This window comes from Eucyclogobius newberryi, unplaced genomic scaffold (assembly GCF_026437365.1).
Source record: "Eucyclogobius newberryi isolate DKJ021-1_F unplaced genomic scaffold, fEucNew1.0.hap1 SCAF_21, whole genome shotgun sequence".
Taxonomy (NCBI): domain Eukaryota; kingdom Metazoa; phylum Chordata; class Actinopteri; order Gobiiformes; family Gobiidae; genus Eucyclogobius; species Eucyclogobius newberryi.
Window position 1 is genome coordinate 19,722,864 of NW_027315846.1, and position 16,452 is coordinate 19,739,315.

At 49.0% G+C, this 16,452-nt stretch overlaps 1 protein-coding gene across 3 annotated transcripts in view; it reads left to right on the forward strand.

The window, feature by feature from the left end:
- Positions 1 to 16,240: 16,240 nt before the first annotated feature.
- asap2a (ArfGAP with SH3 domain, ankyrin repeat and PH domain 2a) overlaps positions 16,241 to 16,452 on the forward strand; it is a 16,784-nt gene continuing 16,572 nt past the window's right edge. For all 3 annotated transcript variants that reach the window (XM_072457381.1, XM_072457379.1, XM_072457380.1), the window contains exon 1: positions 16,241 to 16,452. This exon is cut by the window's right edge and continues 268 nt beyond it. The gene's annotated coding sequence lies outside the window, so the exon portion shown is untranslated.

A 16,452-nucleotide genomic window follows, 5' to 3' on the forward strand; every position in this document is an offset into this window, starting at 1 on the left:
GCACGGGGTACAGAGAAGCGGGTACAGCGGGTACAGCGGGTACAGCGGGCACGGGGCTCCGGGGGCACGGGGAGAAAGTGCGAGGTCAGGAGCTTCGGTGAAAGGTCAACGGACAAAAAGTTATAAAGTGTTATAATAGTGTTATAAAGGAGTGTCATTTTTTAAATTACATTTCTATTTGTTTTTAAATAGCGGTGTTCAGGAGCCACATTAGTGCGGGCTCTGGACGCTCTGGTTGGCAGCTCCAAAAATGACAATTATTCAGCCTCAAGCAACAAAACCTATTGTGGACATGACTTGATTGAGGGCGCCAGCTGTTAATCTGAGGTTTGGCTCTCTCCTGCCTGTTAACGACTCCTAGTGGCCAGTTTTTGCCCTTTGTAAAGTCTAAGCAAATGATTGGCAAGATAACCTTTATTGTCTCTCAATTTGAACATTTCATGGTTGCAACAGCAAAATACTAAAACAGTATAACAAAAGTGTCAACGTCATTTTTATAGTTCAGTCAAACAATTCATTCAAACCTTTTAAAACCAATTAATTAACATATCCAAAGATAGAATAAAAAAGACAATATTTGAAGAATAAAAACAAAGCTAAAATGATGTATGTCATTTGACTTTGGGGCCTGTAGCATATGCATGTCAGAGTTTAGTCTATAACAGACTGCGAGAGGCGAGGATCGTTCTCAAGGTCTTTATTTGATCAAAACAGGGAAAAACAGGAAAAACAGTAGCATGTTATTCGTCTTGCAGCTGAGATTCAACTTTTCACAAAATGGATAAGTGTGTATACAATGTACTGTATTGTATTTATTCACATTATAATAATACAGTAGGCCCACAGTATTAGCACATGATTGGAAAAGTTGGTTGACCTATGTATGGCCAATTATGAAAATCAAGAGGAAAGGGGTGATCACAGGAACTAGGGCTATTTTGTCTTTGTAGGATAGTCACAGACACTCAGCCAGGTCACACTTCCCACAATCCAATTGCTTGACCCCAAACTGGAGAAATAAAATAACAGAATTCTCACAACACTGCTGGGCTTTGCCAGGCGAGTATGGTGCAGCACAAGATGATGCCAGGCTGGAATATGCTTACTGTGGAGTGGAGGTAGCCCAGGACTCCCAGGACCAGGACAAGCCTCTCCATTCATCAGATGGACATGAGCGCCAACGACAGGATAGATACACATTTCACTCAAATGTAATGATTATATTTTCAGATCAGAACATGTTCCCAAGGTGTCCCCAATTTGACAATTTTTGTATAATGTATAACTGTATAATGTTACTTCCTGGTTGGACATGGGCAGCAAAAATTACATAGGCAGAGGTATTTCCACAACTGTTACCCAGCACCCATAATGTAACAATGGTCAAAATCCATAAAATTACGCACAGTTAGAATTTTACAGTAAATATAACCTTTATTTTGTTGAATGTTCATTTAAACTGTCAGAAAAAATTGTGTCAGTCAGAGTCTGTATTTTCAATGGCATGTCGCACATTGATGACACAGGTGAAGGGATTCCGTTTTAGATCTCAGCACTACTTCCTGTGATTTTAAAGTGTATTATTTATTAAATGTTTGCAACTTCATGGATGTAAAACTGTGATAAATATCTACCACAGGTCCTATACCACTAAACTAAGTTATAATTAGAAAAACCTGTCATATAGACTTTAAGCTGCCGATGCTATTTTTTAGGTAATTATAGGTAAAATAATTATACAAGCAGTTCGTCATCATAATGAATGCATTTTTGAAGTTTCACTCGGACATTGTCTAAAAAAAACCTATAGAGGGCACCATTTACAAATCAATGGCAGCTCTGAGTCTCTGAGGCTGCCTTATTTAAACAACATTATAGACCTCCTTTAACAATACATTCTGGGTAATCAAGCAGGACAAAGCAGAGGACACACTTAGCCCATAAGAAAACTTATGGCAAGACAGCTTTCTATAAAGGTGGGGTTTTATCAAGAAATCTTACCGTCCTCTGCTGGAGAGTGTCAGTGTTGTTAACAAAAGTCAAAATTGGAACAAATTATCTTAAATTACCCATCTGTCCTAAAGCCAAGGACGTTATATAAAAATCCTGCCTGGTAGAAAGCTCTTAATGTGTCCACAGACTTACACTGAAGGAAGATTACACCAAAATTTCCCTTAATCAAGATGGAAATATTTTGGACTTTAAACCATTATTTTACACGGAACGTTTTGCATCCCTTAAAACAAATATCTAAAATGTCTTTTTTTTTTTTTAAGTTTTCACATATTCATAAAATAATGAAGAGAAAGGTTTTTTGACTCACTTAATTTTGAGGAAAGCAAGACTTCTATGAACTCATCTGCTTTCAAATAATATTGACTCTGGAAAAGGGGCGAGGCAGGGCTGTGCTTGGTCCCCCCTCTTCACTTGGAATCATTGGCCTAATATATTAGACAATCAGAAACAATCCATGGTGTTACAATTGATGTCAGGGAACATAAAATTATGTTTTATTATTGTACAAAAGGCCTCGGAGCACTTACAACAGCGAGGACGAGGCCACGTTGTTGAAGATGTTTGAGGATGAATCCCGCAGGCACACGGAAAGGCTCGACGAGTCACACCACAGGATGGCGGGGCACCAGGCAGCCCGAAGTTCGTCTCGGCGCCACCACAAGAGAACCCCCCCTCCAGAGTTAGGTGGGATCAAGCTAGAATGGGGCTCAAGCCCGACCACGGACTGCCAGGAGCCCGACCGGGGGATGACGCGGGGGCGGAACGGAGCGAAGACCCTCCCGGGGGGACCCAGCCGGATCACCCCAGGAGAAACCGGGCCCCAGCCACGACCCAGCCGCCGTTTGAGCCACCGAGAAGTTGGGAGCGCTGTACTGGGCCACAGATGCTAAGGCCTGGCGGAGTGGCCCGTATAACCCCGGGCCAGTGGGTCCGAATCCCACGCCCGTGCCAACCCCGGAGCTCTCCCGCAGTCTGAGTTCCAGGGCCAACCGGGGAGTGTCCTGGTCCCCTGTACGGGACAAGCCAGCTTTACATGTCACCCCCCGGAGCCTTCCCACCGGCTGAGTTCCAGTTACAACCGACTCCACCCCCTCCCGAGTCCTCGTGGTGGGCAGGTCAGACCGGGCCGACCCAACAGCCGCCGGCCGCGCCGGGTTACCAGTACCAGTACCCACGGCCGGTGCGTCCGGGTCCCCTGCCCAAGCCAACCCACCCAGACCAAGAGGGACCGGTCCAAGGCCCAAACCCAGGGGCAGGCCCTGCTGCGGTGGTCGATCAGATGCGGAACCTGCTGATGGCGTTCGATTCCGAGCAGAGACGTATGTATTCTCAGCACGCGACCAGACCGGTGTTTACGGAGCCTTGGACCTGTGCCCTGGTTCCCCGCACGGGCCAAACCTGCTCTCCGTGCCGACTCCTGGAGCCTTCCCACAGTCTGAGTACCAGTTCCAACCGCCTTCAGCCCCTCCCGAGTCCTTGTGGTGGGCAGGCCAGGCCGGCGGCCGCGCCCGGGTACCAGTACCCACGGCCGGTGTGCCCTGGTCCCCCGCGCGAGCCAACCCAGCTTCGTGGGCCACCTCCTGAGCCAACCTGCCCCGTCCCCGTCCGAGAACAAGCGAGCGCAAGGAGGACCCAGACCAAGAAGGACCTATGGGGCAGTGCCACCTCACCATCACCCTCGGCCCTCAGCAGAACAAGCCACTAAGGTGCGTGGAGGAGCCATGGCAGGCAGAGGTTATCCCGGTGAAGGAAGGCAAGGTGGGCACGCGCTCGAGGGAGGATAATCACGCTGAAGACCGTTCGAGAGGATGTCGCGGGTCTCCTCCGTCAACAAAGCATGCTGCACCTCCAGGCAACCTCTGGCACCGTCATGCCAAGTTTGAGAGGTGTAGAGAGGAGTCTCCTGAAGGATCTGGAGGAAGCTGGGACCTACTGCGAGGAGATCGATCAGCTGGTCCAGGCGAGTCCGGTGGTGAAGCTATCACCCTCAGAGGTTACCCAGACCCAGGAGGCATGGTACATCCCGCCCCACCTTGTTAGCCATAACGGCAGGCAGCACCTGGTGTTTGATTGTTCCTTCAAGTTCCAGGGCCAGACCCTTACCGAGCACCTCCTGCCAGGCCCAACCATTCCGGCGTCTCTCCTCAGGATCCTCCTCCGGTTCCCGCGCCCCTACCTGCCGAGGCACATCCCAGCGGCCGTTAGAGTGAGGGAGGCTCACGTATTTTGTGACGCGTCAGAGCAGGCCTACAGGGCAGTGGCCTACCTGAGAACGGCTACAGAGGACAGCGGTTCGCATCCGGCTTTCCTGATGGCTCGTTCGCGGGTGGCCCCTAAACGCGTGACTTCAAGGCTTGGACCCGAGCTGTGCGGCGCCCTCGTAGGGGTTCGTCTCTCCATCCTTGAAGCCGAGCTCACCCTAGATATCAAGAGGACGTTGATGTGGTCCGACTCCACACCCGTACTCACCTGGCTGACGTCCGAGTCATGCCGCTTCAAAGTCTTTGTCGGCACCCGCATAGCCTAGATCCAAGAGCTGACCCCGTCAATGCCTGGCGCTAGGTGAACTCAGTTCAGAACCGGATGATATAACCCGGGGAAGGGTGCCTCTGGAGCTGGAAATACCCACCAGATGGAGTCAAGGCCCCTCTTTCCTGCTCCGAGACCACGACCAGTGGCCACCATCTCCTAGAGATGACCAGGAGGTTCCTCCAGACCCTTTGGAACTACGTAAGAAGGCCTTCTGCGCAGTTGCTACTAGGGCAGACTTCGAGCTTAGGAGGGAACGACACCAGGCCGCAGTTGCTGGAAACAACGATCCCACGGAAGCACGGGGCAGCTGTCACGGCCCGGAACTCCAAACCCCTGGGATACGTTCCCTCGGATGCCAGTGATCCTGATCCAGTGATTCCAAATTACCTGTTGATGGGGCGGCCGGACGGATCGCTCTCCCAAGAGGCCTATCCCATAGAAGAGCTGCTGGGTCGCCGGCGGTGGAGGCATTCACAGGTGCTCGCTGGTCACGTTTCTTCCGATTGTACCTTCCTGGTCTGCAGCCCCTACAGAAGTGGCAGTCACCCCCGACTGATGTCACAGAAGGCTCCGTGGCTATGATCGGGGACCCTCAGCTTCCTCGTGCCTCCTGGCCGGTAGGGCGCACCACCAAGATCCACCCCAGCCCGGACGGGCACATCAGGTCAGCAGACATCAAGGTGAAAGACCAGACCTTCACCCAGCCAGTCGCGAGACTGGCTCCGCTGCCAGCCCTCCCGGATGAAGACGAAGTACCGACGGCATGTATTTCATACATTTGGGGGCGGCTGTACAAAAGGCCCCGCGGCCCCTGTGTTTCTATGCGCTTGTAGTTCATGGGGCAACCACTAGAGACGCGCCAGCACCACAGGGTGTCTTATGACATCACTGCATTTCACCCTTATTCTTCCCTCCACCCCATCACCGAGTGCCTTATGATGTCACCGGTGTTACGCATTTGTTCTTCCTTGGCTTGGTGACACTACATAGCAGCTACATTCCGCCTTTGTTCTTGTGGCAAGGCTAGGCGGTTGAAGGTGACCCGGTCTGGGGTAAGATGTGACAGCTTGTCGGTAATGGTAACACTTGAAGGGAGGTGCCTGCCTAGTAAGGTGTTCATTGGGTTCATGTGCCATGACGTTAGGCCATATGTTCCACCGCCCCTGCGTTGCTTTAAGTGCCAGCGCTTTGGGCATATTGCAGCGGTCTGTAGAGGGAGGCAAAGATGTGGTAAATGTGCAGGAGATCACGAGTATGGGAAGTGTGACGTGGGAGCAAAACTGAAGTGCTGTAACTGTGGGGAAGAACATAGCTCTGCCTATGGGGGATGCAGGTTTAGCAAAAGAGCTGCTGAGGTGCATAAAATAAAGGTCTCTCAAGGTATAGCCTATGCAGATGCAGTCAAGAAAGTTTCAAGTAATGAGTTTAGTGTAAATACAGAGAGAGGAGCCAGCGCTGCTCCCAGCCAGGGCAAAATGAGAAAGGCCAGCGTGGCTCCCAAGAAGTGTGAAGGTTTCAAGAGTGGAGGTCCCAAGTGTGCAGGTTCCAGAATTAATGAGAATACCCTGGTTGTGGATAGAGAGGATTTTGTACTTTTTTCTGGTGGATGTTGTAAACTGTGCTGCTCAGACTCAAAGTAGAACTGAAAGTATCAGGATCATTGCTAAAGCTGCAGGGAGATTCCTTGGAACAAAGGAGCTTGATTGGGCAGATATAGAAAACAGGCTAAAGGCGCTAAATGGGAGTCGGAGTGATGGGGGTCTGCTTTTGGGGAGTCAGAGTGATCAGAGTGACGAGATGGGGGTGGGGGTGGTCTCCTGTCCTCGCCCAGTTGTTGTTGTTATTGTTGTTGTTGTTGTTTTATGGCGGTTGGCATCCAATTGTTGCATTACCGCCAGACTTTATTCCTCAGACTTTTCGTAGTCCTCAGACTGTCGTAGTCCGTAAAAGAACTCCTTCCATTGCTTTGGTGTTACAAAGCCCATGAGGTCATGATATGTCTTTGTGACTAGAATAGTTGTTGTTGTTGTTGTTGTTGTTGTTGTTGTTGTTGTTTTATGGCGGTTGGCATCCGAGTGTTGCATTACCGCCAGTCTTTATTCCTCAGACGTTTCGTAGTCCTCAGACTCTGTTGTTGTTGTTGTTGTTGTTGTTTTATGGCGGTTGGCATCCAAGTGTTGTCGTAGTCCGTAAAAGTACTCCTCCCATTGCTTTGGTGTTACAAAGCCCATGAGGTCATGATATGTCTTTGTGACTAGAATAGTTGTTGTGTCAGAGACCAACCGGCTTTATTCCAGGGAGACTCTTCTTCATCTTCCTCTCCCTCTTTGACGTTCGGTGCTTTGGAAGTACAAAGCCCATGAGGTCATGGGACGTCTTTGTTGTTTTACAAAGCCCATGAGGTCATGGGACGTCTTTGTCGTTTTATCCTTTAGAAGTCCTTCTTCCATCACTCTGTCGTTTCTAGGCCCATGAAGTCAAAGCGCGTTAGAACATCCTCTTGCTCCTCATCCTCGGCTCAGTCTCCAACACCCCCCACCTCTATAAACGTTTACCCAGCCCTGTGCTACATAAGTAAGCAACCACAGCCTGACACAAACCCTGTGACTGAATCGCCAGAACGTTCCGCAGATTGAACTCCCGCCCATTATTCCGAAACCACAAGGTCAACCCGGCCCTTTCTCTATCATAAGCCTCACAGCAAATTAGCACATGCTCGACAGTCTCTGGCACCCGACAGTGACCACACAGACCGGTCGGGTGTTTGCCTATCCTACTCAGTGACCAATTGAGTCCAGTATGGCCAATCCTCATGCGGGCGAAGGCCCATTCCTCCCACGCGTTCCTGCCCATAGACCCGCAAGGACCCACACTACCCTGTACGTGATAGAGATGCCGTCCAGTAACACAGTGGCTCCAAAATTCCTGCCAAAGGCCGACCACATGACTCTTGATAACGGGCTTGATTTCAGATTTGCTTAACTCAACCGCCACATCAATTGATGGCCGCCTAAGGGAACGTTTAGCCAGTGCATCAGCCATTTCGTTACCATCCACCCCCACATGCGCAGGGACCCAAAAGAAGGAAACCCTCACATCCTTCCTGGACAGGGAGAGCATCAGACAGAAGATGCCATTCAACACATCCTGTCTGCAATCCGATTTCCCAGATTTAATGCTTTGCAATGCAGAAAGGCTGTCAGAGGCCACCACAATGCCGCAACACTGCAAAGCAGATTCCGCCCATTCCAATGCCAACCGTATCGCTATGAGTTCCGACGTGAAAACAGAAAGGCGATCTGTCAACCTCTTCTTGACCGCCAGCCCCAGGTCAGGCACAAAATAAGCGGCGCCAGTACGCCCACTCTCAGGATCCCTAGACCCGTCGGTATAAATAAACACATCACCTGAGTGCTTATCGATGAGCGCTTGAACGGCAAACTGCGGTGCCCTCCCAGCGACTCCTCTAAGCTTGCCATGCAAGCTAACATCAACAGGAGCCGGGACAAACTTCCACGGAGCTATAGCAGACAAAGCCACCGACAGGCTCACACGCAGATCACCAACCCCTGCAAGCCGCGCCTTCGCATTTCCTACCTGGCTAAAAACCATACCGCCAGCCTCACTCTGCCCCCCATCAACCCTGAGAAAGTCCCTCACCGGGTGAGAGCTCGTATGACCTTGCACATTCACCCAGTAAGCCAACAGAAGTTCTAGCCTCCGGAGCCGTAACGGCAATTCCCCCAACTCAACCTGCAGCGCCGAGACAGGGGAGGTCCTAAAAGCTCTACAGCAGATGCGCAAGGCCTGGGCTTGCTCCACATCAAGCTTCTTTAAGTTAGTCTCAGCCGCAGACATGTAGGCTATACAGCCATAATCAATAGCCGCCCTCATGACGGCCCGATAAATACCCAGGAGCGACCTTCTGCTGGCCCCCCAGTCCTGGCCGGATAGACAACAAAGCAAGTTATTCACCCTTTTGCATTTACCACTGACCTCATCAATGTGCTGACGCCAACTAAGCCTCTCGTCAAAGGTGACCCCCAAGAACCTCACCTCCCTGACCTGTTCGAGCACCTGCCCATGCAGTCGAAGGGAGACGTCCCTATGCCCATTGAAGAAACAGATCACTTGAGACTTCCGTACGGACAGTTTAAACCCCCACTTCAGGGTCCACTGCTCCACCTGCTGTATTGCCCTTTGCAGTTTCGCCTCGTAAAACCGGAGATTCCTCCCTCTCACCCATAGAGCGCCATTGTCAGCATAAAGGCTCCTCCCAACAGACCCATCCACGTCGTCAAAGATGTCCTTAATCATAACATTGAACAAGATAGGGCTACACACACTCCCCTGCGGGATCCCATTCTCCACCCCATAGACCCCAGAGTAAGCAGCGCCCACTCTGGTTTGGATACGCCGGCCAGACAGAAAGCTCCGGACCCAGTTAAACAGTTTACCCTTCACACCACACTTCCGCAGCTTAATGAGGAGCCCATCCTTCAAAACCATATCGTACGCCTTCTCCACATCGAAGAGCACCGCAATAACCTTTTCTTTCTGAGCCCTGGCCAGCTGGATATCAGATTCCAAACACAACACGGAATCCATGGTGTTCCTGCCCCTACGGAAACCACTCTGGTGCGCGGGAAGCAAACCCTGACTCTCCAAGAAGTAATCCAACCGCTCGGTAACCATGCGCTCCATCGTTTTCCCGAGCTGCGACGTCAAGGCAATCGGCCTATAACTTGAAGGGTCAGACGCTGGCCTACCCGGCTTCAGAACCGGCACCACCGTAGACTGTTTCCACGCAGATGGAACACAACCTGAATCCCAAACACGGTTGAAAAGACCCAGGACTAGCCCAAGCGTGTCATCAGTCAAATGAGAGAGCATGTCATAGCACACCTCATCTTTACCCGGGGCTGTCTGTTTCGCCTTAGAAAGTGCTCTCCTTAGCTCAAACAAACTAAACGGAAGGTCAAGGTCATCTTGAGTCGAAGGCTGGTGCCCAATCAGCTCAGAATTCTGGGCCAGAGTACTCTCCCTGTAGTGCCTTTCCGCAGGTGAGAGATTGTCAGAGCTGTGCACCGACACAAAGGTGCTGGCCAACAGTTCAGCTTTGTCAACGTCGCTGACTGCTTCAACACCATTCAGTATTAGGACCGGGGTCCCATGACGGCGCTCAACCCCATGCATCCGCTTAATCATTCCCCAAACATCCCCGAGACGCGTTTCTCTCCCAATTTTGGAACAATACCGCCTCCAATAGGCACTCTTGGCCGTTCTTACAGTTTTCCGCACAACAGCGCGGGCCCTCTTGTAGTCAATGAGGGCACCCTCAGTGTGGGTAACCCTTAGCCGGCGAAACGCCGCATTTCTCGCCCTAACAGCATGACCACATGCTTCATTCCACCACGGCACCCGCTTCCTATGTCCACTACCACCACTCTTAGGAATCGTGCCTACCGCTGACAGCGTGATGAGCGAGACAATTGCACTATTGAGATCATCCACCTGAGTCAATCCTCCTTCCTGCAGAACCCTAGAACCATCATCAGCTTTCCTCAGGAAAGCCCCCCAGTTCGCCCTTGCCAACTGCCACCTCTGGATCCTCGTCCCCCTGACCACACAGCTCCCAAAGCCAATCTCGGTGCGGACTAGATAGTGATCGCTACCAAAAGAAAGATTACCAAGAACCTCCCAACTACAAACACCAGCTAACTCCTTGGACACAAGCGTAAGATCTATTGCACTTTCCGTACCGGTCCCCACATCATAAGATAAGATAAGATATTCCTTTATTGTCCCACATGGGGAAATTTCATTGGTGCAACGCAGGTAGATACAGAGGTAGATACAGAAGAACAGATCACTTATAGGAAGTCTGAAAAACACTTTCAGTAGAAGATCTCCTATAAATAAATAAAAACTCCCATAGACAAATAAATAAATAAATACCATTGCATGTGATCCCGACAGTAATTGCACATGAATATGTGTCACGACAGCACATAGATTGCACATGAATTTCACAGTAATTGCACATACGACAGAATTGCACATCAGTATTAGGTTAGGTCAGTATTGCGACGGGATAACGTGACGATCTCCGGGTAAGACGACTGTTCTCCGCAGTTTCATGAGTTCCTCCTTTGTGGAAACGTGGTACGGCGCCGGCCGGGGGGCGGGGCCGGAGCCGGGGGGCGGGGCCGGAGCCGGGGGGCGGGGCCGGAGCCGGGGGGCGGGGCCGGAGCCGGGGGACCCAGAGCCAAGACACATCGCAACGACACGACGAAAACACTCAATCCAGCCGAATAAAGTCAAAACAAGTTAATTTAAAGCGATTCCAGTGCGTGTCCCGATCGTTCATGAAGTTCCTCTTTCATATAAACGTGTATATAAACGTGTACCGACAACACGCCGTACTTTAGCGCGGCCGGAGGGCGCGGGGGGGGCTGGTGGGCTCACTCGGAGCTAGCTCACGTCACAACAACACAACGAACGCAACGAAAAACGCTCAAATCCAGCCGAAAAAAGTCAAAAACAGTTGAATTAAAAAACTATTCCAGCGCGTGTCCCTATCGTACAGTAAAATAGAAAAAATATACTTACTATATTTACAAAATATAGGAGATAAAGCACAATAAGTGTGAGAAAGAAGAGAGAGCGTTTACACCGGGCTGCCAGCTGTACCAGCGCCTTATGACATAGCGGGTCCCACTCCCATCATTCAGACAAACCAACTCCCTTTGATTGATAAAACCCTCTACCACCTGCCCATACCTATCGGTACCACTACCGCCCCACAAAGCGCTATGCGCATTAAAATCCCCACACCACACGGCCTTTCCCCGAACATCCTTACCGATACTATGTAAGGACTCTAACGTTAACTCACCACACGGATTATAAAGGTTAACCACAGTAACAGCTTCACCACCCAGCCAGACCCTCTCCGCCAGAGCCTCCGGCACTTTACTCACACTGACAACAACGTAATTTAGGTCATCTCGGACAAACACAGCCACACCTCCGCCTCTACCCTGCTCCCTATCATTCCTAACACACACATACCCTTGTATCCCAAAACCCCACCTAGGTCGTAACCAAGTCTCCTGCACGCACATAACGTGAGGCTTGTTCAACAAGGTAGAGACAAAATGCTTAAATTCCTGGCCATTAGCATGAAGACTACGCGCATTCCATTGCAAGACAACCACCGCCATTATGAGCCCCCGGAACCTGACGGCGCATCGGGAGCCCCCCCACTCCCTTGAGAGACCTTTATTTTCTGCACCTCAGCAGCTCTTTTGCTAAACCTGCATCCCCCATAGGCAGAGCTATGTTCTTCCCCACAGTTACAGCACTTCAGTTTTACTCCCACGTCACACTTCCCATACTCGTGATCTCCTGCACATTTACCACATCTTTGCCTCCCTCTACAGACCGCTGCAATATGCCCAAAGCGCTGGCACTTAAAGCAACGCAGGGGCGGTGGAACATATGGCCTAACGTCATGGCACATGAACCCAATGAACACCTTACTAGGCAGGCACCTCCCTTCAAGTGTTACCATTACCGACAAGCTGTCACATCTTACCCCAGACCGGGTCACCTTCAACCGCCTAGTGTCCACCACCGTAGCTCCAGTCAAATTCTCCTTAACTTCATCCACAGACGTCGCCGTAGGGACACCTACGATAACTCCTCTGACCGTGTTTCTTTCAGCATCAGACACAAGAATGTCCTTTCCACCCAGACGTTTAGTTCCAATCGCCTTCCGTTGCTGAGCCGCGTCCTTGCACACGACCAGCAGCGAGCCATCTCTAAGGACACTCGCACTCTTGATCACTCCCACAGCTACAGTTAGGCTCTTTGACAATGCCACTGAATTCCACTCCTTAAAGGATGCACTATCCTGTGCAAGCTTTATGATCACCTTACAGTCTCTGGTCTCACCCCGGATATCAATAGCTTCAGCCTCATCCTGCTGCTCATTCCCAGAACCCTCGGACGAGCTAAGGGACTTTTTACGTTTCCGGGCACGTGCAGCCAGAAAAGGCTGCTCCTCCACGCCGTCCAGAACGTCTTCGATCACCGATCCACTCTCCTCCGCCATCTCCCGTCTCTCCCTCAGTCTCGTAGACGCACGGCTACCAAGCAGCGACATCAGTGGAAATATTAAAGCCTATAGAATGAAGCCTAAAGAATAAAGCTGTACGGTGGAAGCACCGAACGTCAAAGAAGGAGAGGAAGATGAAGAAGAGTCTCCCTGGAATAAAGCCGGTTGGTCTCTGAAACAACAACAACTATTCTAGTCACAATGACATATCATGACCTCATGGGCTTTGTAACACCAAAGCAATGGAAGGAGTACTTTTACGGACTACGACAGAGTCTGAGGACAAAGCACTGGAAGTCAAGGCACTGGAAGAAGAACTTTTAGGACTACGACTACGAAACGTCTGAGGAATAAAGTCTGGCGGTAATGCAACACTCGGATGCCAACCGCCATAAAACAACAACAACAACAACAACAACAAAGTCTAAGGAATAAAGTCTGGCGGTAATGCAACACTCGCATGTCAACCGCCATAAAACAACAACACAACAACAACAACAACAACAACAACAACAACAACAACAACAAGTGGAGAACTATGTATTGGATTGTCGTCTTTCTGTGTCTACTTGTGAGCCTGAATAAAGCTACCAAAAGCACCTCGTATCGTCTCGTCTTTCCGATCATCATTCCTGGCCTCCAGTAGTGCTCTGACAGGCACTCTCGGGCAGTAACTTCTACAAACCCAGGACTAGCACCTTACGGTCCGCACCGTCCCGAGTTATCTTTCCTACAATTATTTTTGACCAAACCAGACATTTCCATACCTACTGTGATGTATTTCTTTCATAATATTGGTCCAATGTCTGGCTACAAACTGAATATAAAAGAAAGACCTTCCCATTTAAATGGCAAACAGAATCCCTCAAATATAGTGTATTCCTGGCAGCGGGGGAAAAGGCCATCACAAAAAATTATTGACACAAATTGCGCTGACAATCAAGAATTGGACCAACATTATAATTGACATGGGGAAAATGGAAAAAAAATAAAAGAAATTTGACTAAATGGGACATTGATTTTGGACTTAGTGTGCCTTAGTGTTTTCTTTCTTTCATTTTCTTTTTTAATCGCCTGGTCTTGTTCCATTGCTTGTGTTTATTGTTTAGTTTTTATATTCTGAAAATTGAAAAAATAAAATAAACAAATTAGCTTTTCATTTAGCTTGATCCCTAGCACCTTTTTTGTTTTTTTTCAGAATACACTGTATACGCCTGTCTGGCCTCTATTAGTCATGCTACCTGACTACTTCATTTATGCTATCATTTATGTGTATTATAATATTTTGCAATGTTGCTATAAAAAATAAAGGTGCCCTGTGACTAGCAGTTGAATTGTTATTATTGCGAGCTCTCAATTGGAGTTGATTGTTGGAGAGTTAAGAACGGGCAATTTTAGGTCAATTCCGGAGGTAAAGTAAAGATTTCATGTCCCAGACAGACATGCTATGTTAGTAACAATCAACTGAGAATGACTGTATTCAGACTAGCATGACAACACTTAGGCATGCTGCTATTCTGATCTAATTACAGAATAGCAATCACTGTAAAAGCACGCACACACCTCTGATCATTTCATGCACTGTACCCTTAAGAACTACAGGACTGTTTGTCTGGGACTGTTTGTCAGTGGAATAAGACGGGTGGGTCAAGCAGAGCAGCACCTGTTCTATAGTGTAATTAATGAGGCTTTTAGTGGATGAGGATTATTAGACAATCAATCATCTTGGATCATACAATAAAAGCACAGCAGAGTAAGCCACAACGGAAATAGGGATTTGACTCTGCTGCATCATTGGATTTCCCTTGTTGTCTGAACATTATGATCCTGGGCTGACCATTTAACCTTATTGATGGATCATGTGTGAGTCCATTTCTGCCAGTCTACATCAGTTATGGGGGTCTCTTATGGTGGGGGCTGGGGTGGTGGTCTCTGCTCCTCTCCCAGCTGAAATGAACATTTGGCAATATGATATGACCAGTGATGGGTACAACAAAATGCAATATCACAGTAAATGAAACATGATATTGTTGGTCATCCACAATTATGCAATGGTTGACTGACTTAAAGACATAGCTACTGCAGATTGACCGGAGCCTCCTGCCTGCACCAACATCTCCACTGGCAGCTTGGCTTTCCTCTTGGCCTTCTGGATGAGGGTGGTGCTGAGGAAGAAGAAGGAGGCCACGGTCGAGATGGGGGAGTCTGTGATGGTGAGGGGGGGCTGTGACTTTCCTGTCCACGATCATCTCCACTGTCTTCATCTCCAAGTTGTTACCGCTGCACCAGGACACCAGCCGGTCCACCTCCCTCCTGTAGAAAAGGAGGGTGGTGTTGTCTGCAAATTTGATCAGTTTTACGGAGTCGTGGCTGTGGGTGCATCCGTTTGTGTACAGGAAGAAGAGTAGCAGGACCAGCATATTAACTGAAAGTAGATAAACTGCTTCCCTGGAAAACTGCCGTACTGTTGTAGTTTGAAGTGGTGGACTTAAGGTGCCAGAGGTTGGTGCCAACACACCTGTCTCCAGTGCTTAATTCTAGGAAGGACAAAAAGGACTAGGGACCTGTCTAACTATTTCACGATCTTCCACCTTTTTGAGTGGATCCTCCTGTCTTCCTCCTTTTGACTGGATCTCCCTATAATAAATTATTAGACAATGGATTGCAAAACGTGTTAAACTCTACCCTTACCTTTTGCAGGGTGGTGTAAGCACCAAAACTGGGCTGGTAACACACCACTGCCTCCAACTACTGACCACCCACTTGACCAATGGCATTTGACCTCAGCTCTATCATAAATCCTTCAGATTCTAAATTAAGATAATATAAAATAAGATATTCCTTTATTGTCCACACATGGGGAAATTTCATTGTTGCAATGCAGGTAGATACAGAGAAAAAGGACAGATAACATATTGGAAGTTTAAAAAACACTCTTAATAGAAGAACTCTTATAAACAAAACTCTTATAAACAAAAACTCCTATAGACAAAACCTATCATATCTTAATAAGGAATGGAGGAAATTATGACTTACTTTTGAGAGGATGAGTCGGAAGAGAAGGGACAGTTGGCTACACATTTGGTGTACATTACTGGGTTTCAAGACAATCATCCAATCAGAAAGCAGAATGAAGAGGGTATGGAATAAGACTCATTTGGGTTGCCAGTTTCAATAATACACCGGCACCAATTGTGAATCAGTGCTAGTGCAGCCTCTGCAGCTCAGTGATTGACTTCTGGAGGTTCTGAGCTTTCACACGAGGCCTGTCCATATACTCATATATATATGAGGAAAAACGTGTGTGTGTCCTCTATGTGGTAGTGCCAACACGCAGGGGATTGTAGTTCTTTTTAAAAACAGCTAGAGTTTAATTAATGTTCTGTGAGCCACATTAAAGCGTTTGCAGTCTACGCGAAGGGCAACGCCAATCGTTACAAAGACAGTAAAAGCAGCACGCGCGCACGCCAGCCTGTCGTGTTCTGCCATTGGTCAGGACTCGTGAGCCGCTGCTTCTCATTGGCCACTCCTTTCCCATCAAGTCCCGCCTCTACCTTTGTCAGTGTTCACGCGCTCCCGTGGAAACGCCAGTGTGAGGGCTCTTGTTCCCGCGGCCAGTCTGGAAGGCAGAACTTCTTAAGGTCAGAGAGAAACCCTGATCTGCTTCTTGAAATCTGAAATGGACTAAAACTAACTTGAATTTAACTAGAGAAAGGGAGCGGTCTTCTGCCGCGGACATCGACGCGGAGCGAGCGGCCACCGGGGCAGATCGTGTCGCGAGA